Here is a 24,878-nt window from a genome sequence, read left to right as displayed (position 1 = left end):
CCCTCTATAATCCTGACCTTAGAGACTTCACTTATGTTAAGTACATAGGTTAAGTCTTATTGCTCAGTACCCCATCACCAAAACAAACCAAACCAAAGGAAGAAAAATATTTATTGAGCTTCAGCACTCCAAGCACCAAAGAAACCATGATACCTGACCTTAGAAAGCTTATAATTAAGTGAAGGAAATATACACAATTAACTATAATACAAACTGTTTAGTTAAAACAGTGTTTCCCAAAGATGTAGTATAATTACCACCGATGGGTAGAAAAGGTACTACCAATGGCTGACAATTTTTTTGGAAAGATTTTTTTTTTTTAAGATTTTAATTTTTTAATTTATTTTTGGCTGCATTGGGTCTTCGTTGCTGCACGTGGGCTTTCTCTAGTTGCGGCGAGCAGGGGCTACTCTTTGTTGTGGTGCGCGGGCTTCTCCTTGTAGTGGTTTCTCTTGTTGCGGAGCAGGGGCTCTAGGCGTGTGGGCTTCAGTAGTTGTGGCATGCGGGGTCAGTAGTTGTGGCAGGCGGGCTTAGTTGTTCTGCGGCACGTGGGATCTTCCCGGACCAGGGATCGAACCCATGTCCCCTGCATTGGCAGGCGGATTCTTATCCACTGTGCCACCAGGGAAGCCCCTGACAATTTTTTATTGTCACAGTTATCGTTATAGTTTTAGTGTGTATTACAAAAAGTGTAACTAATCCATTAAACCTGTGATTTCAAAATTTTTACTGCTTAGGATGACGCTAAAGTAAGTGGCATGATACACTTTAACACCTTAGGCAGACCTTGCGACTCACGTGGTCACACCCTGAATGTCTGAACAATTGTATGTCTTACCTGTTCAGAAGTGTGATGGTTCAGATGATATGAATCACGGGTGTGTGTGTCTGTGCGTACTGCTGGTTTCTTTTCACTAAAACACTGAAATCTCAAACAAGGTACAGCTGAAGTTTGGGGAACTCCAATCTAAAAAGCATTAATTTAAGCTTCTGCAATCAACACTGCAGGTGCTTTCCCAGGTCAGGACCTGTGAGCCTGGGATGGCTGTAATGGGACAGTTCTGAGTGAAAAAGAGTGACACAGTCCTCAAAGCAGGTTGCCCCTACCTGGGGAACGACGGGACCCGCCCCTCTCCCAGGCTCTGGACTTGACTCGTTTTCCATCTTTCCCCAGCTCCCAGAGTCTGGATGTATGAAGGGGTGAGGACAATCCCTTTCTTCCCCTTCAACCAGCGTTGCACCCCGACCCGGAGTGTGGAGTCCAAGCTGCTCTCCCTGCTCCTTCCCAAACTGAGCTCTTCTCCTGTTTGCAGATTCCCCTAAATAGACTCAGTCCTCCGCCCCTTTTTTCCACCTGTGCTGGAAGTGGAAGCAGACAGGAAGATGGTCGGAGACAGTCTCCTAGTAGAATAACTAAGACTCGTACATACCAAATGCAAATGCAGTGTGGAAGGGGTGAAGTACAGCAAGAGACAGATAGAATGCAATGGGAGTGGAGAAAAAACTACTAATGAATAGGAAGCTGTAGACAAAGTGCTCGGGAAATATTTTCAAATGGAAGTCCAGAAAACAACTTGTTAGTATGTATCAAGAGACTTAAAAATGACCCAGTAACCCCACTTCTAGAATCAGCCTAATAATCAGACACATGTTCAGAGGTGTGAGGATGTTCACTGATATATTATTCATAACAAAAATGGAGTGTCCAACATTGAAGGAATGGTTAAGTAAATTTTGGTACATCTGTGAATGATATCATGGAATATTTTTTTTCAATGTTTGGGAAGACTATTTAAAGGAATACCAAAATGCTAATTATATCTTAATTCAAAAAAGTAATATATTCACAATGTTTATACAGAAGTATAAAAACATTTATCCCAATTTCCTTTAAAAATCATATAGAGTAAATACATGCAGGAAAACTATTCACAAGAAACACACCAAAATGTTAATACTGGTTATTTCTGAATTATAAATACTTATTTTCTTCTCTTACTTTTGTTATATTTTTACTTTTTATTTCCTCTACGTGTTTTCTACCAACCCATATATTATATTTAGAAAAGAAAAAAACCTGCAGTTTAAAAAAGAAAATCAAAGAAGCAGATGTGCCTATACGCAAATGAGAAGATTTGTGACCATGAGCCATAGTGGATATATATACACATATGTATTAATTTCCCATCTCTGATTACCACAGAAATAAACAGCTGACTAATCTTTTATTTAAGTAGGCTTCTCCTTTTAAGTGGTTGTCCCACTTTTTAAAAGTTTTACGTAGTATCGCAACTCTTGTTTTTCACATCTGAGAGTGCTCCAAGAACAGACTTCAGAAATGCAAAATCCAGGGACAAGCCTGCAGACCACTGAGCCCCTTCAGAGGGATACTGTCAGACACGAGTTGGAGAGTGGGGGGCTGCATCCCTAACTGAGTTACATTCTATACCTGACGATTCTAATAACATGTCCAGCTACCACCCACAGAAAAATGTAAAAATCACTTATATTAAATAGAGAGATACAGAGGTGATAGCTAGACAGACAGACAGACAGACCGATGACAGAAAGATCTGGGATGCCTTCTTGGAGGAGGTGGTCACTGGGTGAACTCGGAAGCACGAACAGGACTCTGAGCGGCAGAGGACATTCTAGTGGTGAGGACAGTGTGAACAAAGGCAGAAAATCATGGGGCATCTTTGGGGAAGGATGAGTAACCCAGTTCGTCTAGACTACATGGTAAATGGAGAAGAGACAGCGAGAAATATGATTAGAAAGGTAGGTTGGAACCAGATCATGATGGACCTTGAAGGCCGTGTCACCCTCCTCTGGGATGAAGTGACCAATGACTCTGGTGATGGATGTTCTGTGCTTTGCAGAATCACCTGGGCTCTCAGATGGAGGTCCTGGAAAGAGGTGGGAAAGGAATGAAAAACGTGGCTGTGTCTCTCAAGACCTAACCTCCTCCCAGAGCTGGGCTTAGAAATGGGACCTGGAGGGGCAGACCTAGCAGACCGAAGGCCTTCAGAAGAAAACTGAGGTCCAGAGATGTGTGATGTTTAATTGGGCCTTAGAATCCTCACAAGTGACCTGTCCAAATCAGCCACCACACTGGGCCGCATATCTAGACAGCAGACAAACTCCTCAGTAAAATAAATACTGTATCTGTTGACTCACCCACGTACTCAACTTGCCAGGCACAGTGAAAGGGTCTTTCGAATACTAGAAGCAAATAATCCTCCCACCCACCCCGTGGCCACGACTCCGCCTTTAACGGAGGAGAAACTGAAGCTCAGGGAGGCCACGGCAGCATCAGGGCAGGAGAGTGGCAGGGCAGGACTCAAATCTAGGTTTTCTTTTTGCTCTGCGCTGGCTCAGTGGTTTTCAGATGTGGTCCCGGGGCAGCTGCTTCCCGTCCCTTGGGAGCTTGTTAGAAATGCAAATTCTCAGTCCCCGCTCCAGATCTGCAGGATCAGAAACCCTGGGCACCGGGCCCAGCAATCTGTATCTTGACACGTCCCTTGGTAATTCTGATGCACATAAAGTTTCAGAACCACTGCTGAGAGACATGGCTGATTGATGCTGGGACGGCGGGCAGTATGGAGGCTCCAAGACTGGCCCCGTTTCTCCCAGGTAATGCTAGATCGATAAGCCAAGGGGTAGCACTGGCACCAGACCTAGAGGAAGGCAGCCCACCCAGAGTCAGGCAGGGAGGGTGGCAAAGCAAGGGCCCAGGCTGGAGCAGATGCCAGGGAGGCGGGGTTGCCAGTCACTTTCTGAGAGCACAAAGGCTCTGAGCCTCCCAAGTCCAAACTTCTCGTTTTGATGCAGGCACCCCACACTGTCACTGCTGCTACCTGCCTGCCACATACTTGTGGGGATTTACACCCACTCTGATGAGAGATGGTTTGGGGTTACTGCAGCCTGGGAAACAGGTGTTTTAGACAGGCCCACCCCACTAGGGAGATTAAGCATGATGAAGGGCACCGGTGAAGATGGATGTCTCTCTCCCGTCACCCAGCCCTGCATCTACGTGAGGAGGGCAACTCCGGGCAAGAGTGGGACTTTCCCACAGGGCGCCCCGCACGGCCGCCCGGGTCGGGGGTGCTCGCTTTCTCTTGGGGTGGAGAAAAAGAGGCACAGGGCCTTGGGGACAGGAGGAGGGAGGGCAGGGGCAGTTCTCAAACACCAGCCAGGTGGGGTCATGCAATCCGGCGCGTCACTACAAAAGGGCTGTGGTGTCCTGGACGGCCAGCCTCGGAGCTGGGAGCTCGCCAGGCCCCAGCCAGGAAAATGGGAAACCCCTGGGCCTCTCCGAGGTGACCTCCCTGCTTCCACGGCCCCCACCCAGGAACCGGGGTAGTTCACCCCCTGGTGCGAGGCTCAGGCTTCGGTCTTTGTTTTGTGTGCTTGCCTCGTGCCAGGGGAACACGTTTTCAGTCCTAATCTGTACGCAGCCAGGCTGCTCTCCTTCACGCAGCCGGGACCTTTCCCCTTCAGCTGCAGTTTCCTAGAAATGTGGCCGCCCAGTGTTATGATTCAAACAGCGCTCGGTCCCTATGGATAGCAGGGCAGGGCGGGGCTGGCAGTGCTGGACCTTTAGTGCCACGCCCTATCTCTGCCTCTGCCTTCCTGGTTTTCCCAGCAACCTACGTGATTTAATGCTGATCCACAACCCCTGCTGTGAACGGCCTTTGGGAGGGGGAGGGGTGGGGGTGGGGAAACAGGAGATCTTGCCAAACCCGTGATTGTTCTGGTTGCCATAGCAGCCTCTGTGAGCCGGACGGACTGCCAGGGCCTTCCCGGCCCCAGGCGGCTTCCAGGCTGCAGAAGCTGCAGGCTCTGGGTGAAAGCTGAGATCTCTCGTCTCCAGCAGCCTAGCGGGTGTGCAGGGAGCTGGAAGAGGAGGCGGGGGGAAGGAGGAGAGCAAGCGGTAGACAAGCTTCTGTTCAGTGCAGCGTCCACTGGTGTCCCCAGACCCCAAGAGTTCAGGATCGCCTGTACTGTCCCGACGTGCATTTCCCAGTAACAGTAGCCCGCAAGGGACTGTCACTGTGCAAGACTTGGGGGGGGGGGGAGATAAAGACACAGACCTACTAGAGAACGGACTTGAGGACATGGGGAGGGGGAAGGGTAAGCTGTGACAAAGTGAGAGAGTGGCATGGACATATATACACTACCAAATGTGAAACAGCTAGCTAGTGGGAAGCAGCCGCATAGCACAGGGAGATCAGCTCGGTGCTCTGTGACCACCTAGAGGGGTGGGATAGGGAGGGTGGGAGGGAGACGCAAGAGGGAGGGGATATGGGGATGTATGTATATGTATAGCTGATTCACTTTGTTATACAGCAGAAACTAACACACCATTGTAAAGCAACTATACTCCAATAAAGATGTTAAAAAAAAAAAAAGACGGGGGGACAGAGAGGCTGAGGGACAGAGAGACAGGGACAGAGGGGAGCCGTTATTTTGTTTTCCATTCTCCATGGGACCTGCAGTATTTTTTCCTCCTCCCATAAGAAGTCAGCGTCCTCCCCCACCACCCTGATGTGACCTACTTATCTACACCCTTTAAAGGGAGGGACCCTGGAAGGCATCCCAGTCCAGGGCAGTTCTGAGTTTCAAAGAGACGAGCTCTTTAATAAGGGAAATCCAGAAGCTATAAAATCGGGGGGCAAGGTGGTAGGGAGGTGAGGCAAGGCTGGGAAGAAGGGGGATAGAGGTGGGTGGCACTGGAGGACAGTGCTCAGCAGTGGCTGCTGGCCATCAGGCCCGAGTCATGCCATGACTAAGGGGAAGAGGTACGGGGCGCAGAAGGAGTGGCGGGAGAAGCAGATCCCGACTGCTGGAGAGAGTGCACAAACACAGGGAAAATCAAACAAAATGCCAGCTCGTGCAGCTTCCCCACTGTCTGCCCCTAGTTCACTGAGCTGAGGTATCTCATCTCTGAGCCCCAGTTTCCTCATCTGCAAAATGGGGATAAGAATTTCTACCTCAGAAGACTGATGAAAAGATTAAATTATTTACCCCACCCTCTGTTCCCTCCTAAAGAAAACTCGACTAGGTCTCAGAACAATGGCACCCATAGGATAAAAGCCACTACTTCTAAGCACTACCTATTCTGCAGGAGACGCTGTAAACGTAGTTTATCTCACTTAATTCTGCGAGGAATGTAATATGCCCGAAAAGGAATCCAAGGCTCAGAGGAGTTAAATCATTTATGCAAAGTCACGCAGCTAGGAGCAGAGCTGAGGTTCACATTCATGGCTGTCCACTCAAGGCATGTGCTCTTAAACACCTCCCCTGGACTGTAGCATCACTGGCCTTAATGAGAAAGGATTTGGCAAAACCTGTGTCCCCAAATCTTAAGTAAATTTAGAATGCTGAGTCAGGTTGGGGCTGGAGGAATCAAAAAATAACTGGACTGTATAATGCTATCGTTCTGTCCTCTTGGCACTCAGCAGAAGCTGTCCTGCAGTCTGGAGGCTGTAAACGGCTATCTGGTCTCGAGCTGCTGGGCCTCCAGCCTGGCCCCCCTCCAAGCCATTCTCCTCACTGTAGCCACAGGGAACATTTTCCTGCTCCCAGGAGTGGTTCCCAGTTGCCCTCAGGATTACATCCAGACCCAGTGTGGCCAGGGCCTCTCCTATCCTTAGTAGACCTTAGGCCTAGTAGGCAGGCCCTACCCCATTTTTTATAAAATGTACTAAAATACACACATATCATTCACTAAATATGAATTTTTTCATGTATAAAAATTTGAAAGGACTTTTAATAATTTGAACGTTGAAATGATTAATTTAAATATTCAGTTTTCATATGTAGGTGCCAATGCATTTTTTTTCAGGCCTCAAATATTTGGGGCCATTGGAAAGCTCAAAAGCACTATGCACATGGTGCCCTAATGGGTGAAACAGCCCTCTGGGTAGCCCGGGGCCACCTCCCCTGCATCCCTTTTGTAAATATTGTTTACTCTGCCTAGAATTTTGTTTCTCCTTCTACAGCTGTAAGTACTCACACCATTCTCCCCTCCCTCATTGCCCTGCAGTTTATTTATTTTGACCTAAGGTCATAGATACTTAACCTCTCAGTTTCCTTGTGTGTAAAATACGTTTTAATAAAACAGGAATAATAGCGATACCTACCTCATAGGATACGTTTTAAGAGGATAAGTTAAGAGGATGGTTCATGAAGTATGATTCATGAACCATCACCTGGAAGCTTGTTAGAAATGCAGAATCTCAGGCCCCCCCCAGATGGACAGAATCAGAACAAGATACCCCTGTGATTCAAAGGCACATTTAAGTGTGAGAAGCACTGCACTAAAGCACTTATGAAAATGCCTGTTACTTAATAAACACTCAATAAATGACAGCCATGTTGATTACTATCGTCATGACTATTAAAGGTCAAGCTTTCATAGTTGTCTCCAGTTTCCCCTCTTGACTTACTTTTAACTTCCAAACTCTAGTTCAGTGGTTTTCAAACGGAGTTCCTGGGGAACACTGGCATCCTGGGCGCATCCCAGCTAAATGCTGAGGTTACAGTCAAGACGTGTTTGTTTCCTGCACTCAGGTAGCCTCCCTCCATCTGCAGGAGATAGAAGGAAAGAGGTGATTGCAGTAGGTGGTGTGACACTGGCTACCAAGAAAAGGATGCAGAGGTGCTTCAGAGGCAGCTGACCCCGGCTTGCTGGGTCAAGGAAAGTGCTATTTAAATCTAAGAGCTGAAAGACGAGCTGGTAACTCAGGATTCACCCCCAAAGTGTGGTTCCTATTTAAACGGTGGACTGACTGCTCCCACAGTGTGAGAGGGGCTGGAAAGGGCTTAAACTTTGCTCTAGGGAGCAAAGATCTACTAAGTAGGTCCAGATCGATTGGCCTTGCTGTTTGCTCCCCCAGGCAGACAAGGGAGCCACGGGGATTTGAGTCTGGGCCCTACGTGGTGTCCTGGTACGAAGCCCAGGCACTTAAAAGAAATTTTGGCTACGTTGCCAACTGACCCTCAGTAGTTGTAGAGCTGTTACGCTGGGCACCTTGGTTTCCTCATTTGCAGGACGAAAATGATGTGCCCCTACAGGGTTCCTGTAAGAATTAAGTGAAAGGCAGGAGGTCCAGTCCCAGGAACACAGCAGGGCAGAGGCAAGGGTTCCCGAGTTCGGGGCTGTGCAGCAGCATCTGGGCCCGCGTGGGCTGGACCTCTGACGCTGCAAGCATTTCTTCCGACATGTACTTGGAAAGACCACCCCCCCCAGCTCGGGCTGCGGGGCTGAGCGGCCGAAACAGCCAGTCAGCGAGCAAAATGCGGGGCGGTCAGCTGTGGTCAGCCGGGGTCGCGAGTGGCTGGTTCTGGAGCGAAGAGAAGGCGCGCTGTTTCCCGGGCCGGGGCAGCCCCTAATGGATGCTCTGAGGGCCCCAGAACAGACTCGGCCCAGTGCAGCCGCTGGCAAGGGCCCCCTGAAAACGAGAACACTTTACAAACGAGAACACTCCTTACACGAAGGCTACCACGTCCTCTACAGGGCGTCCACTGCATCTGGCCTTTCCCGCCCCACGCGCCACGAGAGGCCGGCCGGCGCAGGGCCAGAAGGCCGCGCGCCGGGCCGCCGCCGATTGGCTGCGAGGAGCCGGGCCGCCTTCGATTGGCCGCAAGGAGGCCGGGCAGCCGCCAATTGGCTGCGAGGAGGCCGGGCCGTCGCCAATTGGCTGAGAGGAAGCCGGGCCACCTCCGATTGGCTGCGAGGAGACCCGTTGGACCACTCCGCGGGCCCGGCCCAGCGAAAGCGAGGTCAGCTGACTGGGTTGAGCCCGCGGAGAGGAAGCCGAGGTCTGGCGCTGGGCGGGTGGTGGGTTTGGCCTTGAGCTTTTGTTACGTGGCTGTATTGCTTCCTTCCCCAGCAGAAGGCGGAGGCCAGCCCTCGCCCTTTTCTGAAGCAAACACCCCCTCCCCACCCCGTGGCTCCGGCCCGAGGGCAGAGGGGCCTCTTCCCGCCGCGCCTCGCGGGGCGGACGCGCTGACCGTGGGCGGGGCCGACGGGGCTATTTCGGTGCCTTCTCTGCCCCGAGTCTTTGGCTTCCTGTAGTTTCCCTGCGCTTCCCTTAGGCCATTAGTGACCACAGACACCACTTTCCGAGCACTTACTTTACGTCAAGCAGACCCTTTGCGTATTTCTTTGCCTGATTTTTCAGGGCAACAGTGCGGCTATCATTAACCCCCATTTACAAAAGAAGAAACATGCAGTTCAGAGAACTTAATTTGCTGAATGTCACAGTTAAGAAGTGGTTCAGCTGGGATTCACCTCCTCGCTGTCTGACTGCAGCGCTGTGCACTTTACCCCTGCCTGCCCTCCCTCCGGGTGAGGCCATGCCAGGACCATGCTGAAGAATGGTTGTGGTCAGCCCCATTCTGCCCTGGAGTCACATTTGGGGGGCCAGGCTAGGAAATAACCCAGCTCTAGGGAATTGTTAGAAAAGATTTCCCCTAGAGCCTGTTTCTTTAGCACAGGGATCTAATCAAAGCTTGTGATCTGGAATTCTTTCCTGGCTTCTGTGAGAAGCACCCAGGCTTGGGGCACATTCCGCCTCCCATCCTCATGCCCCTTCCTGCCCCTTGACCCTGCAGAGAAAGAACAAGGCACCGCATTAGTCCAAAGCCTCTCCAATGGGAACTCATCTGCAAATCAGGCATAAACATCATGAACCTAGAGAAGGGGAAAGTAAGGCACAGGGCGCTTCTGGGCAGTCCCCCTCCAGTGGGCAGAGTGCTTGAGAAGGACAAGTCTCCCAGGTCCTCTCCCACTTGTCCCCACGGAGTAGACACATCTCACACCCCCAGAAAAACGTCTTCTCAGTGAGAGGGCAGGACTGTGTGAGAAGGTGTAAGTGACAGCTTTGAAAATCAGACACATTGTACACGTGGAAGACAGGGTTTTTGTTTTGATGAGACATCGGTAAGGCCATGGCTGGTTTTTATTATTTATTATAAAAATAGTACAAGCCAATCGCCAAGTAATTCCACCTTGTAAACATAACTACATAAGAGAAAAGCCTGAAAACCACCTGGAGGACCCATGCCTTAAGATCCCTCGACAAAGGGGATGCAGACAATTTATGAAGGTCACTTCTTACCCCATCTCCAACCTACAGCCCTCCATTCATCTAGTACTGAAGGTGGGAGATGTCTGCGGTAATAGAGCCACACAGGGGTGGGGTGGGAATGATTCTCCTTCTACATGTGAGTAAACACAATATGAACAGAACAATGAAAAATTTTAAATACAGTTAAAAGGGGAGGAGGAACAGAAGTTACCAGGCACCTGAGATGAATTGATGACTGTAGTTGAAGGCCCTGAGCCAGGGAGGGGAAGGTCTGAGCAGCCCACAGTGCCGTGGCTCCAGGTATACTGTATTTTTAAAAACTACACTTTATCAGGTGGAAAGCCCTTATAGTTAACCTTTTTTAAAGCTTCCGTTTCCACATTTGTAAAATACGGACTTCGGATAAGATGGCTCCTAAGCTGCCCCCAATTTGGAAACTCCTGATTCTGCAGCGTCCAGATATTTTCATTAAATGATGCTCACCTCCTCCATCTCAACAACGTGTTAATCATCTGACTAACTGTTCAGCTTCCCTGCTTTATGAGATCATCCGTGCCAGTTCCAAGTGCATTTGGCTGCCATAGAGCAAACATTCCTTGTGTGAGCTGGGGGTACATGTTGTTGGGATGCTAGGTCTGGCAAACTTGAGGCGTGCTGGTTTAACCTGAAACAGCACGAAACACAATGCAGTCCCCAACAGGCTACTGGGGGCCTGGGCCTGGGGCAAAGCCTCCCGATTCACTTTCAGGTAGCATTGGTTGTCATGCCTCGGGGCTTGGAGGAGCCAAGAACCTTCGCCTACCTACGATCCTCAAAAAGTTAACAGGCCTACCCCTACCTTCCGTCAGGTAGGGATCATTACACCCCTAACCATCAGCCTTGTCTGCTAAGTCAAGGTTCTACTTAATAGGATCCACAGTAGGGACTGAAATCGTCCTCAGGAGGCACTTGCCGGAGAATCTATGTATATCCCATGACTACACACAATCATGGCAAATGGGCATGATCTCTCAGTAGCAACCCACACATAGTTTCCAGAAGGCATCAGTAGCTCCTTATAGGTACCTCAAACCTTCAAATCCACAGATAAAGCCATAGGTTAGGGTGGGACACAGGATTCTTTTTTCTTTTCAGTTAATTGTCACACCACGTTCTGAGTGCCATCACTGAGGGAAGGCAGAGAAGGGGTGGGAAAGGGCACAGTTTTCAACACCTTCAGCACAGTGGTTAAGAAAACAGGCTCTGGAGCTAGACTGCTTGGGCTTGAATCCTGGGTCTTCAATTTTCTTGCTGTGCCGTCTAACCGAAGGCAAATTACTTAACCTCTCTGTGCCTCAGCTGCTTACAGGACTATTATGAGGGTGAAATGAATTAATTGATGTAAAGCACCAAGAGCAATGCCTGCCCCATATAAGTGCTCTGTGAGTGTGACTATTATCATGGCGAGTCTGTGCTGCCTTCCACGTATTATTTATTTAACATTATCAACAATTCCTTCTGAAAAGGAAAATACAGGAAGTTGCTGAGTTCTACACTAGTTATAACAATGTCTGTGACTGGGGGGATATATAAGAAAGGAAATAAACATATTTGGACCAAGGCCTTGTTTCTTCTATTAGTCCTTTCTATGTAAAGGGTTTCATACTATGCCTGATTATGCTTTTTTGACACAGTAATATGAATTGGAAATCTTTCCATGTCAGAACATGTAGATCCACCTCGTTCTTTTTAACTGCTGTGCAGTATTACATAATATGGATATAAATAGACTCTTTACCCATTCCCATATATTTCTTGTGTATCTAATGTTTTCTGTGTCCATACAGGATGTGGAAGGGAGCATAGGTGGCAAAGCAGCATAGAGCATGTTCCCCAAGAGGCTTGTAATTTTGTGGGGGGATTCAGGACTTAGATTAAATAATCAGAGACAAGTACAAGACAGTATGTAATAAAATATTAAATTGAATTTGTGTCCATGCTAGTGATTTAATAGGAATAACGACAGATTGTAACAGTGGAGCTGAGGGCCTGCCTCCTGGAAGCCCTGGCTGGGGTAGAGAGGAAATGTACCCATTAATTCTTCCAGCCTCATTGAAAAATTACTCAAGACAGGAAGCGCCAGCCTGCACTCACTTAACAACAGTGCGACACAGCAGCACTGGTGTCCCAGCTGGAGGTGAAATGCTGCAGGCCTGGTGTCTCCTGCAGCTGGCTAGGGGTGGGCAGCCCCTTCCTGCTAACGCGCTGCAGGGGCTCGTCCTCCCCTCCACCTTCTGACGAGGGCTCGTGCTGCTCTCCCTGAATCCCAGGTGGTGCAGACCCCTCCAGGCACAGCGACTCTGTTCCACGAGCCAGAATGAGAGCTCCCTTCTTTGAGGTCCTCAGTCCTCTGTTTGGCTCTGCTTCCTTGGGAAGAATTCACTGGGTCGTGAGAGCAGTTGCCCCATAGGCCCGGCTGGGGACATTCTGTGCGTAGGTACTCAGAAGCATTTGCTGAGGCTGTCTTTCTTTTACCCCAGCCCTGAGCACAGTCACTACCTAAATCAGTAACACTTGGCTGCCTCAGAGAATTAGGTGGTGTCAAAGCCTACACTTGACATTCCTTCCACGAGGCCCTACTCAGCGACATTTTCATACCTTAGTGGGGGTAAACCTTTCAGCCTCATCCTTGACCACTTATGCTTCCACACGTGCCTCTGTATGGACAAAGTCAATAGTCAATGAACAGAAAAATATTTACTAGGTACTTCCTATGGATTTAGCTTCATACAAAGCCTGGGGTTAGGGATTTGGGGGGAGGGAGGGTTATACGAAAAGAGAGACAGGGTCCTGCCTTAGGGGCTTAATACCTTGATACACAGAGGAACACAACACAGTAGGTCCCCAAGTGGTCACAGCCGGTGGCGTGGGAGAGCAGAGAAGCAACCTGGAAGGGAGTGGAGGGCCCCTACCAAGACGCTCTTGACAGGAGCGTCTATTCTCACCTCCCAAAGAATCCACGTCAGTGTCTCTGGGGAGTGAGTTCAGTAGGACAGGATGACCCAGTGTAGCAAACAGATCCACGTCTGGTCACAGGGTCACAGAAAGTCAGTGTTTCCCCGGTCATTTGAATGACTACTCCACTTTTTCCTCTAATTTTGAATTTTCCGATACAGAAAAGTGGAAAGGCTTGTGCAATGAATATCCTTAAACCCTTCACCTACATTCATCAATGCTCTCACATTTACTTTATCTCTTTCTATAGTTACGTATTTCCCCCTCATTTGGAAGTAAGTTGCAGATACCATCCCTAAATACTTCAGCACAGATCTTCTAAAAAAAAGTATTCTCCTGCATAGCCCCAATATCACGTTACTCTGAAGAAACTGAACACTGATACACAGTTCATAGTCACTTTTCCCAATTGTCCACACAATGCCCTCTATAGCTTTTCTCCTTTTTTAAAAAAAAATTGAAATAGAATCAAGGATTAGTCATTGCATTTGGGTGCCCTGTTTCTCAAGTCTCTTTTAATCTGTAACAGGACCCTACTCCCCTTTTTTTTGCCCTTTCATCATCTTGACATTTTTTTTTAACACTGAGACATTGTTTTATTTATTTATTTTTTCTGTCAGTTGAATTTTCCTATAGTTTATTTCCCTCAAAAAATATATCCCAGTTCTTTTTTTTTTTTCACACACACACACACACACACTGTATTTTATTTTTACAAGAGATAGACTGACACCAAGCATTGTACATGGATGACCACAACAAAAGCAACAATGATTGCAATTACCAAACATGAAACACACTCATACTATGTCATAATATTGACATTCAGTCCAGTAATCCTCCACTGTAACAGCTCCTTTACTTTGCAGTGAAAATTGATTTGTATATTCTTTGCCTCTGAGTCCTTGTGGGATTTTTTTTTTTTTTAAATTCATCGTCTTGACATTTTTTTTTTTAAATTATTATTTATTTATTTATTTATTTGGCTGTGTTGGGTCTTCGTTTCTGTGCGAGGGGTTCCTCTAGTTGCGGCAAGCGGGGGCCATTCCTCATTGCGGTGCGCGGGTCTCTCACTATCGTGGCCTCTTTTGTTGCGGAGCACAGGCTCCAGACGCACAGGCTCAGTAGTTGTGGCTCACGGGCCTAGCTGCTCCGCGGCATGTGGGATCTTCTGAGACCAGGGCTCGAACCCGTGTCCCCTGCATTAGCAGGCAGATTCTCAAGCACTGCGCCACCAGGGAAGCCCCATCTTGACATTTTTGAGGAGTGCAGGTCAGTCATTTTGGAGAATGACCCACAATTTGGATTTGTCTGTCTTCTCATGATTGAAAGTAGGTTCTATTTCTTTTTCTTAAAATAATGGTGGTGAAACATCTGTACCACAAAATTTACCATTTTAACGATGTTTAACTGTCAATTCAGTGGCAATAAGTACATTCATAATATGGTGCAACCATCACCACTATCCATTTCCATTATGTTTTCATCATCTCAAACAGAAATTCCATACCCATTAAACACTAACTCCCCATATCCTGAACCCCCAGCTCCTGGCAACCATTATTCTATTACCTTCCGTGTCTATGAATTTGCCTATTCTAGGTACCTCATATAAGTAGAATCATATGATATTTGTCCTTTTGTGATTGACATTTCACTTAGCATAATGTTTTTTGTTTTGTTTTGTTTTTTAAATTTTATTTATTTATTTATTATTATTATTATTTTTTTTTGGTTGTGTTGGGTCTTCGTTTCTGTGCGAGGGCTTTCTCTAGTTGTGGCAAGCGGGGGCCGCTCTTCATTGCGGTGCGCGGGCCTCTCACTGTCACAGCCTCTCCCATTGCGGAGCACAGGCTCCAGACGCACAGGCTCAGTAGTTGTGGCTCACGGGCCTAGTTGCTCCGCAGCATGTGGGATCTTCCCAGACCAGGGCTCGAACCCGTGTCCCCTGCATTGGCAGGCAGATTCTCAACCACTGCACCACCAGGGAAGCCCTAGCATAATGTTTTCAAGGTTCATCCCTGTTGTAGCATGGGTCAGAATTTCCTTCCTTTTTAAGGCTGAATAATATTCCATTGTATGTACCACATTTTGTTTATCCACTCATCTGTGGACAGACAACTTGGGTTGTCTCCAACTTTTGGCTACTGTGTATATTGTTGATATGAACAGTGGGGCACAAGTATCTGTTTGAGTCCCTGCTTTCACTCCTTTGGGGTAAATACCTGGGAGTGGAATTGCTGGATCATATGGTGACTCTGTTTATCTTTTTGAGGACCTGCCTGACTGTCTTCCACAGTGGCTGCATCATTTTACATTCTCACCAGCTTCTGATTCTCATGAGGCATCCAATTTCTCCACATCCTTGCCAACCCTTTTTTTTTTTTGTATTTATTTATTTTTCATAATAGTCATCCTAATGGTAAGAGGTAGTATCTCATTGAGGTTTTGATTCACATCTCCTTAATGACTAATAACGTTCAGCGTCTTTTTATGTGCTTATTGGCCATTTGTATATCTTCTTTGGAGAAATGTCTATTCAAGTCATTTATCCATTTTTTAATCAGGTTGTTTGTTTTTCTTTAAGTTATAGAAGTTCTTTTCATATTCTAGGCGTTAATCCCTTATCAGATATATAATTTGCGAATATTTTCCTCCCTTTCTGTGGGTCATCTTTTCGCTCTCTTCATAGTGTCCTTTAATGCACAAAAGTTTTTAATTTTGATGAAGTCGAAATTATCTATTTTTCTTTTGTTTGTGCTTTTGGTGTCATATCTTAGAAATCATTGCCTCATCCAGTGTCACAAAGATTTTCCTCTATGTTTTCTTCTAAGAGTTCTATAGTTTTAGCTCTTACGTTTAGGTCTTTGATCCCTTCTGAGCTAATTTTTGTATATGGTGTAAGGTAAGGGTCCAATTTCATTCTTTTGCATGTGGGAATATCCAGTTTTTCCAGTTTGCTGAAAAGACTGCCCTTTCCCCCATTGAATGGTCTTGGCACCTTTGTCAGAAGTCAATTATTTCTGGGTTCTCTATTCCATTGGTCTGTATGCCTGCTCTGTTCCATTTTAAGACGTATATGGTTTCTTCCAACCTCCTCCTAATACTTGTATCCACTCCCTCAAAGAGAAGGAGAATGAGGAGGAAAAGGCTTAACCACAAAGGAATTTAATGTTATGGGGCCCTGGATTTGAATGCCAGGACAAGTGCAACCTTCTTGAGGTGCCCAGTTTTCAGATAAGCATTCAAATTGTTGGTGTTGAGCAAGCTATTTATTCTATCTGAATCCATCCACTTACTAAGGCACAAACATTCTCTACATTTTTTCCCCTGTTACCAAACGTAGAGGACCCAAATATGCTTCAAGCCATGTTGTTTTGAAATCCCACACAATGCGAATGAGACTGATGTCATATGTGTGTTTAGCTTTTAACTCACAGAAGAAGGAGGTTTGCAATTAAACAACAGTTATTTATTGAGTACACTTTATGTGGGGCACTGTAACATAAAATTCATATTCATGGTGGCTTACAGTGTAGTTGGAGAGGCAAAGTATGTATATATATGTGTGACTTGATGAGTACTTGGAGATGGGAGAGATGAAAACTGAAATAGTTGGCAAAATCTCCAAAGGTGGGGTCTTCAGGGGATTGTTAAAGAGGAAGAGTATATTAAGATTCAGGGTTGAAAGTGAAGAATACTGGGTATTGAAACACAAAGGCAGGAATGAGTAAGCTCTCTGGGGACAGTGAGAAGGGCAGCCCGACTAGATTAGCAGGTGTGTGTGGGAGAGCACGAGTGGATGGGTGGGGTGCGGCTAAATTATGTAGGATTTTAAATAACCAGGCAAAGGAATGTGCACTTGATTGATTAGACAGGTCACCCTTAAAAGTTCTTAAATGATGTGATTAATTTTTTGAATGGAGGAGTGGGGCCCTGTTTTAGGTAGGTTGGTCCAAGAGGGGATGTGGGATAGATTATTGGAGAAGAGGAATTGATTCATTTCTCATTAGGGCTTCCCTGGAAAGAAAAGTAGTAGCTCTCTGCCCCAAGTCCAACTCCAGACTGAGGTGTATTGACAACCCTTCTTACTGAAATCTGCTGTTAGAAAATGCACTGGATCTAAGATCCTATGAGATCTTACCCACATTCAACCCAGCCCACTAACCTTTTGTGGCATAAAATTTCCACTGCCGGTTCTGTTTTGCTTTGGCACCCTCCCCAGACTGCCTCATCATGGTGCCATGTTTCCAAAGCTTCCAAGCTACAGGCAGGGCTGTAATTTTAGTTTCTTCATTTTTACAAAAGGTCAAGTTTTCTAAAGCTATTAGTGGGTCAGCTGGAATTTGTCTGTGTTGAGAAGGTGCAAGAAAACTGGGGGACACTGCAGCTGACCTTTAGAGCCTTCTCGCCGTTTCTCCCCCCTCCTCCCACCTCCCTTCCCGAGATGCTGAGCCTCATCAGGACCTGGTACTTCCTCTTCACTCAGTGCTTTCCCACAACAGCTGAAAACTGCCTGTGACACACACAAGGGATTCAAGCCGCTCAGTCCCAGACAGGAATGTTGAGCCTTGCCAGGTGACATTCTGGGGGCCACAGGAAAACAGAAGCTAAGCAGGAAGTGTCCTGTGGGCTAGAATCAGAGAGATGCAAGGACACCGGTGAACATTCTGGAGCGCAGTGCTGGACGACATTGTGGGGAGAACCATCAGGCTGACATCCCCTGTGGTCAGAGGCTAGCTGCATTTTTACCCTCCCCTCCCTGACTGAATACTCCCGACTCTGGCATCTCCTCAGATGGCTACCGTGTTTGGTTTTCAACCAGGACAAACAAAGAGAAGGGGTTTGTTTTCCTGTCTGCTTTTGCTGAATGGAATCTCTGATTCTATTTACCAGTCATGCTTCAGACACCCTGGGGCTGGTTAGGACTTTAAACCCTGAGCACACTCGACTCCTAGCTTTACTGAATCCTTTTCCATATCCTGAGCCTGGTACAAACTTCATCCTTCCCCTTCACCCCCAACGTCCCTTCAATCTGTGGGTGATTCTGCAGCCAATTCCTGGCTAATATTTTACCCACAAATTACTATTTCAGCTGAACTTCCCCAAACTTGAGCATCCTTACCAGATATTTTGGGCTTCCTCACAATGTAGTTATCTTCAAATCTGCATGCCTTTCTGGTATAATTCTGAAGTGGTGACAAATCTCTAATTTTAAAGGGCGTGCAGTAAGCTCAGCCCCCTAAGGGGTGTTGCAGAAATCTGGAGTTCTACCCTATTCATACCTAATTCCAGCCTTCCAGGAGTTTCAGACAAGATGTCTTAGAAAGCTTTGTGCTTTGGCGTTATATTTTTCACCTCTTTTCCCCTCTAACTGAAACTGGGGTGAGGAGCATGAAAAGGGGCTGTGAAGCAGAATGATTAGAAAACAGCACACACAATATGAGGCGTCTTTACCCTTCCTGCTTGTGCTCCCAGGGGTCAGGAGGTAGAGGCAGCTCTCAGGTAAGTAAATTTGCAGATGCCCACGCATGTCCAGAGCATTCCCAGTCATTAGAGACTGCCCAGCGGGGGCGGGGGGCCAGCCTTCCGTCTGGGGTTTCTTTTAGAACTTTTGTCCCGAGAGCATCCTGTTCTGTTATATACATACCCACGGCCGTCGCCAAATTGCTAGGTTGAGTACAGCCGTGCTCAAGGGCCTGGCACTGGGTTAGAAACAGAAACTGAGCTTCAAGACCCGGTCGGAGCCTGAGACGGGAGCTGTGGCCCAGTCCTCCCCACACGCCCTTTGCACTTGCATCTCCTCGTCGTCCTCCTCCTCCTCGAGATCCCAGGCTTAACCCCTTCCTCGCTCGACTGTTGAGGCATGTCTAAATGTTTTCAGATGCGCGGTCCAGAACATCAGGCATAAAGCCGAGCCCCGTCCATCACCCGCCCTCACGTGGGTGGGTGGCTTGGCTGCTCCCCGTCCGGGAGGGGAAGAGGCTGAGCTGGGGTCTCTCGGAAGGGGGCCCTTGGCCCAGACGCACAGCCCCTGAGTGAGGACGCCCACGAAGGGAAGGGTCGGCGTCCTGCTCTATTTAGAACCGGCTCTCCTGCTAGTACAGGCCAGAGGGCCACTCTGGCTATAACTGTGACTGGAGAGCCACTTTCCTTCAAAGCTCTATTTTCAGGCGTTTAGCATTTTCTTTAAAGCCTCACAGGCAGGCGGCCCCGGAGCACTCAGTCTCCCGAGGAAGGAGCCTGGGAGGAGTTTGGGCCAATTTCTCTGAGGGGCCGGAGAGGGCCTGTCCATCACCTAGATGGTCAGTGAGCCTCGGTTTGCTGCATGGACGGACCAGGAAGGCGAGCTACCGCCCGCTTTGCAGACCTGTGCTTTCTCCATCCAGCTGGCACAGCGGCCAGTGGAGCTGGACGGCCTGGGTTCAAACCCCACGTTGCTGGTTGTGAGACCTGCTTACTAGCTGTGTGAACTTGGGCAAGTTCCTCACCAGTGGCACCTACCTTACCGGACGGTTGTGTAGGACGGGCACTGGCCTATAGCACATAAGCAACACCATGACACGTTCTCTTTCTTTGTCTGTAAACTGAGGAAATGCTATTAACTGCTGTGCTGGTCCTTCTGCCCGGCGGACAGCAAGCGTGTCCACTGTGTGTGGGTGACGCCAGGAGGAGACGCGCAGGGAAGGAAGGGCCTGGCTCCCACCCTCTGGGAGGGCCCGAGACTCCCAGAGAGACTCCCAGAGACACTCCCAGAAAATACGCAATGAGGGAGAAACCCGCTCCCCACCCTCCCTCGTGGAAAGGGCCGTGACACAGAGGCCTGTCACAGGCTCGGGCCCTGGGGCACTTCCCCACCCCGAGCGGGACGCCAGCTCAGCCCGGGGTCGGATGGAGCTGCGGAGGGGTCTGCGGCCTCTGACACGGCCGGCCACTCCTCGCGCTGGGCGGCCTCCTGTCTGGCGCGGGATGCGAAAGAGGAGCTGGAGGACTGACAGAACTTGGCCTCGCGGTCAGAAAGAGGGACACAGACGTAGAGAACAAACGTATGGACACCCAGGGGTGGTGGTGGGATGTACTGGGAGATTGGGATTGACATATATACACTACTTTGTGTAAAATAGATGACTAATAAGAACCTGCTGTATAAAAAAATAAATAAAATTCAAAAATAAGAAAATAAAGACTAATATTAAATGAGTAAAAAAAAAAAAAAAAGAACTTGGCCTTGCCGACTGACAGAGATTCTGGCCAGGGTCTCTCGAGCAGCTAGCTAATGAGCTCCTGCCACTGGGCCTGAAATCCGCCCCAGAGACTCTGGCTCCGCCTCCGGGCCTGGCCCCCCACTCAGAGCCCACGCTCCGGGCTCACTGGTGCCATCCTCGGTGTGTGTGGAGGACCACAGCCATGTCTCCTAAGTCTGCCCCTGCCTCTCCTGAAGCCCCAGTCCACTCTGGGCTTTTACAATCAGAGTCCTTGCTTTGCTTTGTCCATCCAAATCCTACCTAAATCTGTCACGTCCATGTCAGTCTCACCTCCTCCATGAAGCCCTCCCTGCCTGCCCAGCTCACACCACCAGTCTCACTCCTAAGTTTCCTAGTTACCTGTTCCATTCATTTGGAAATTAGGAATTTACTTAATTATACGTCCCCCAATATTCGAGCACTCGTTTGACTGCAAGGCACTGGGGGAAGGTGTTGAGGGACATCTCTAGAAGGAAAGGTCATCTGCTATCAAGAAGCTTAGATTCTAAAGGGATGGCCTGGAAAACTCCTTCCTGCCATATGTTGCTTTTCAGGTCTGATGGTATTATTTAACTCAGTAATAGTGATAATAAACAACTGAGGGGTACTCGCTGTGTGTTGGTCCTGTTCTTAGAACTTTACGTGGACTATTTGACCTGTGATAGTCCTCCTGTAAGGTAAGTGCTATTATTACTACTTTACAGATAAGGAAACTAAGACTCAGGAAGGTTAGACGATTGCCCGGCGTCAGCTCGCGAGAGAGCCGGTGTGTGAACCAGGCTGCTTGACTCGGCTGCTAGGCTCTTAGTCTCTGTGCCGTATTTGCCCTGGGTTTCGCCTTCTCTGTCCAACGAGAGTGAAACCCCCAGAGGCAGGCACCTCGTCTCATCCCTCCTCACAGCCCTGCAGCCCTTGGTGCGTCGCCGCCTCCGTAGGTGGGGCTGTGTGCAGGTCGTGAGCGCTGTGTCCAGGGAGGCCGTGGCCAACAGGCTGAGCAGCACAGAGGAGAAGGGGTCGCCCCTGAGTCCTCAGGTCTGGGGCAACAGAATTGGGAAAGGAGTCCAGGACGCCAGGGCCCAGACACTGCTCTGTACTGACATCTGGCTCACACTGCCTCCTTGCTAACCCCGTGCCTGCCCCCAGCCCAGACCAGGCAGGCATCCAGCTAGGCCTTAGGAGGCCTTATGTGACGTAGGCCCACTGGGAACAGGCCCAGAAGCCATAGTGACTTCGGGTTAATGCTTACCAGGACCAGGGAGACGCAGACAGCGCCTGGAACCGGGACTGTCCCATCTCGAGGACAGACTCATCCACCCCCAGATGTACCAGCCTCCAGCATCTTCGGGATTTCTTACCACATCTGCCAAGTTACAGGGGTTGTACGTCTGAGAACAGAGAGCACTTCAGGCAAGAAAATATCTGCCCTCATTCATGGGACAGATTCCCTGAAGCTTAATGAAAATCTTGCTCACGTGCTAGTTACTCACCTATCATGTTATCTATTTCTTTCATATTCATTGATCGCCTGCTTAGTATAAGAAGCTATGTAAGCACCAAAGACACACACACACAAAACCTGGCTTCCTGCCCTCCAGCAGCTTACAGTCTCATACAGGAGACGATTCTCTCTCTAGACACACGTATCTACAACATGAGTTGTGTGATAATGATTATCCTAGCAACCATTTATTAACTGCTTACCCTTTGCATCTGTGCTAATAAATGTTCTAATAGAGTTTATCTCATTTAATCTTTATAACAAATCTGGATATAATTATCCCCACTCCACACATGGTGGTTAAAGCTCTGAGAAGTTAATTTGTAGCAGAGTTACGATTCAAGCCCAGGACCTTGGAGTCTGCTGTTCTCTTGAGAGGTTCAGACTGAGCACCAATGAAAACAGAGGTCAAGGTCACTTTTGGCTTAGTTGACCAGAGCATCTTGGTGGAAGAGGATCCTGTAGAAGTCTCTTCTAGATGACTCTTCCTTCTTCTTTTTTTTTTTTAACTTTTTCTCCAAGCTAGCCTCCACAGAACTACCAAATTAACCTTTCTAAGATACAGCTATGATCATCATGAACTCCTTTGCTCAGAAACCTTCAGTGATCCCCCTAAAAATCCCAAACTACTCTTAAGCCTGACATTCAAGGTCCCCAGGGCCAGGTCCATCCAGGCTCTCCAGCCTCCTTTCTGCTCCCTCCCCGTGTTCTTGCCAAATAGAACTGTTTGCTGTTCCGTGTGCCGTCACCACCACTGCTTCTCATCACCTTCAGGCCACTCCTTCCACCTAGAATCTCTTCCTCATCTTGGTCTCTCCAACTCTTACCCACCCTTCAAGGTCCCGCTGAAATGTCACTTGCTATGTGACAGACAATTACTAAGCTAGAGTATATATATTTATATATTTTAAAAACATGTATTTATTTATGCATCTTATTTTCTCCAGTGGACAGCTAGTTCTTTGAAAGCAGAATCCAAATCTCATTTGGTCTTCTATTTTCCCATATCCTAGTATATCTTTATGTTCTTCCATATCCTAGCATCCTAACCCGATTAGCACTCCATAAATATTTATTGGATAAGTTAATTTTTAAAATCAAAGAATAAAATAATTCAGTGGGCGGATCTGAATGTGTAGGGCCCTCCCCTGCCAATCTGCCTTCGAGGGGCTCCTACCATTACATGACTTGCAAAGATATCTAGACAAGTATACGTTTAGGGTCCTAGAAAGCTGGGACAGAATTGAACCCAGCAGGGTGAGATTGTGGAGAACAATGCATCATTTGCACAGCACATTGTTCAGGAAAAGGATGGGACTAGAGTTTAGGGTGGGGGAGAGGAAAGGCTGTAATAGAAATGAATTTCATTCTTTGCAATATTGCCCAACATCCTGGTATTTGGGGAATGTACCTCCCTTGTCCGGTGTGAACTGTGGCACCCTCGCCAAGCCCGGCAGCCTAGACTCTCCCTGGTGGACCGGTTGGTTTTCCTCTGAGCCCCTCCAGACCTCCTGCCCCCTCACTCATCCCGGGGCACATGATAGATACGAACTAAGTCTAAGGATGGATGCTCTTGGGCCAGTGGAGCTTGGGCCCGGCTTGATAAATGACCACTGGGCCTTTAGGTTCAGAGCGATGTCTTGTGTGGATGGGAAAAGCTCCTCCCTGACCTGAGCTCATTCATTCGGGGTCTCCCAGCACTGAGCATGCTGAGAGGGCTGTCTCGGCAGGAGGATGAGCCCCAGAACAGGCGTCTTTACGCAGGATCTGAAGGTGAAAGGGGAGCTGCACCTGCGGGGCGGGGGGGAGCCTGGTAGCTGGGGAGCCTTCCCAGAGATGAGACCAGCTTTCCATTTCTGGGACGACAGGGCTGCAGGCCCACAGTCTCGAGGGTAGAAATGTATAAAAACAGCACTGTTGGGGGAGGGGTCCTGCCTCTCGGGTGGATTCTGTTCCCAGGCCCCTTTCTTGGCTCCATTCACCTTGCACCTGCTGCCCAGAAAGCCCGGCCTCCAGGTGAGGTCTGCACATGCGATGCGCCACCTTAGAGCACGCGGCCTGAGTCTGACGTGTCTTTCCAGACCTAAGGAGCCTGTAATAGCAGGTTGGGAAATGGGATGCTTCGAGGTCCCATTAAAAGTCTTGTGGGACTTCAGGGTTTAGATCTGTGGAAAACGAGGAGAAGGTAAATGTAAACTTATTGAAAGCAACCCACGTGAGAGCAGGATCTCCTCACCCGGGGTCCACGGGGAATTCAGGGGATGGTGAACCCGCTGAAACTATGTGTGAAAATTATCAATGTACGGGTAGGTGTGGCTGCATTTTTTTCTGGAACAAGGGTCTGTAACCTTTATCAGATTCTTAATAGGTCTGTGACCTCCTGAAAAGTTAAACAAAACAACACAAAGCATTTTTCTAGAGGATAAAGGTGGGAACTGGGTGTCAGGGGAATTTGTAGGACATTCCAACTCCTCCCACTTCCCATGTGCTGCAAACATGTGTGCAGTGGGAAACAATGACAAATGCAGGGAAGTGACAGGTCACCTTTTAAAAAAGACCTTCAAACGGGCAGCATCCTGAGGCTTTCCGGGGTTTTCCTATAAAAGTTGTCCTCCTCCCCTCCAGTAACACCACCCTTCTCACCTGTCCCCATCCTTCCACCTTGCCGTCACCGCCACAGGACCGCCTACGCCACTCTCTGCTCCTTGCGGCGCAAGCGGACGGAGGCCAGGAGGGGAGGGGGCTCGTTTGTCAGGCCCGAATAGGAGCCAGTCCAGGAAAGGCTGAGCACGCCCTTCATCTGATCCCGTAGGAGCCAAACTCCTCAAGCTTGTACCTCTTGAACGCTTCAAAAACTCCTCTGGATTCCTCCAAGTAATTGTCACCGTACTTTTAGTGTCCGTGAATGAAAAGCTACACGCTGATAGAAAGCTACAGGGCATTCAATAATCCTTTTAATATGTACTTTTAAAGTTACAGCAGCATCTCTGTGTGCTTGGAAAACAGCACAGCACCTACTTGCAAGGTGATTTATTTGGTCTAGAG

General features: G+C 48.2%; 1 long non-coding RNA gene across 4 annotated transcripts in view; it reads right to left on the bottom strand.

Annotated features, from left to right (window-relative positions):
- LOC133101330 (uncharacterized) overlaps positions 1-8,546 on the bottom strand; it is a 33,195-nt gene extending 24,649 nt beyond the window's left edge. For 2 of the 4 annotated variants that reach the window (XR_009702617.1, XR_009702614.1), the window contains exons 1-2: positions 8,497-8,546; positions 7,452-7,590 (exon numbers count right to left, since the gene is read on the bottom strand). This is a non-coding gene — a long non-coding RNA (uncharacterized LOC133101330). Of the gene's footprint in view, positions 1-2,366; positions 2,907-7,451; positions 7,591-8,002; positions 8,048-8,496 lie in introns of those variants that run through there. The other 2 variants (XR_009702616.1, XR_009702615.1) reach the window with 2 other exon arrangements.
- Positions 8,547-24,878: the final 16,332 nt, after the last annotated feature.

Source organism: Eubalaena glacialis, chromosome 11 (assembly GCF_028564815.1).
Source record: "Eubalaena glacialis isolate mEubGla1 chromosome 11, mEubGla1.1.hap2.+ XY, whole genome shotgun sequence".
NCBI lineage: Eukaryota > Metazoa > Chordata > Mammalia > Artiodactyla > Balaenidae > Eubalaena > Eubalaena glacialis.
The sequence above is the reverse complement of the archived record's forward strand: the minus strand, read 5'-3'. Positions and strand labels throughout refer to the sequence as shown.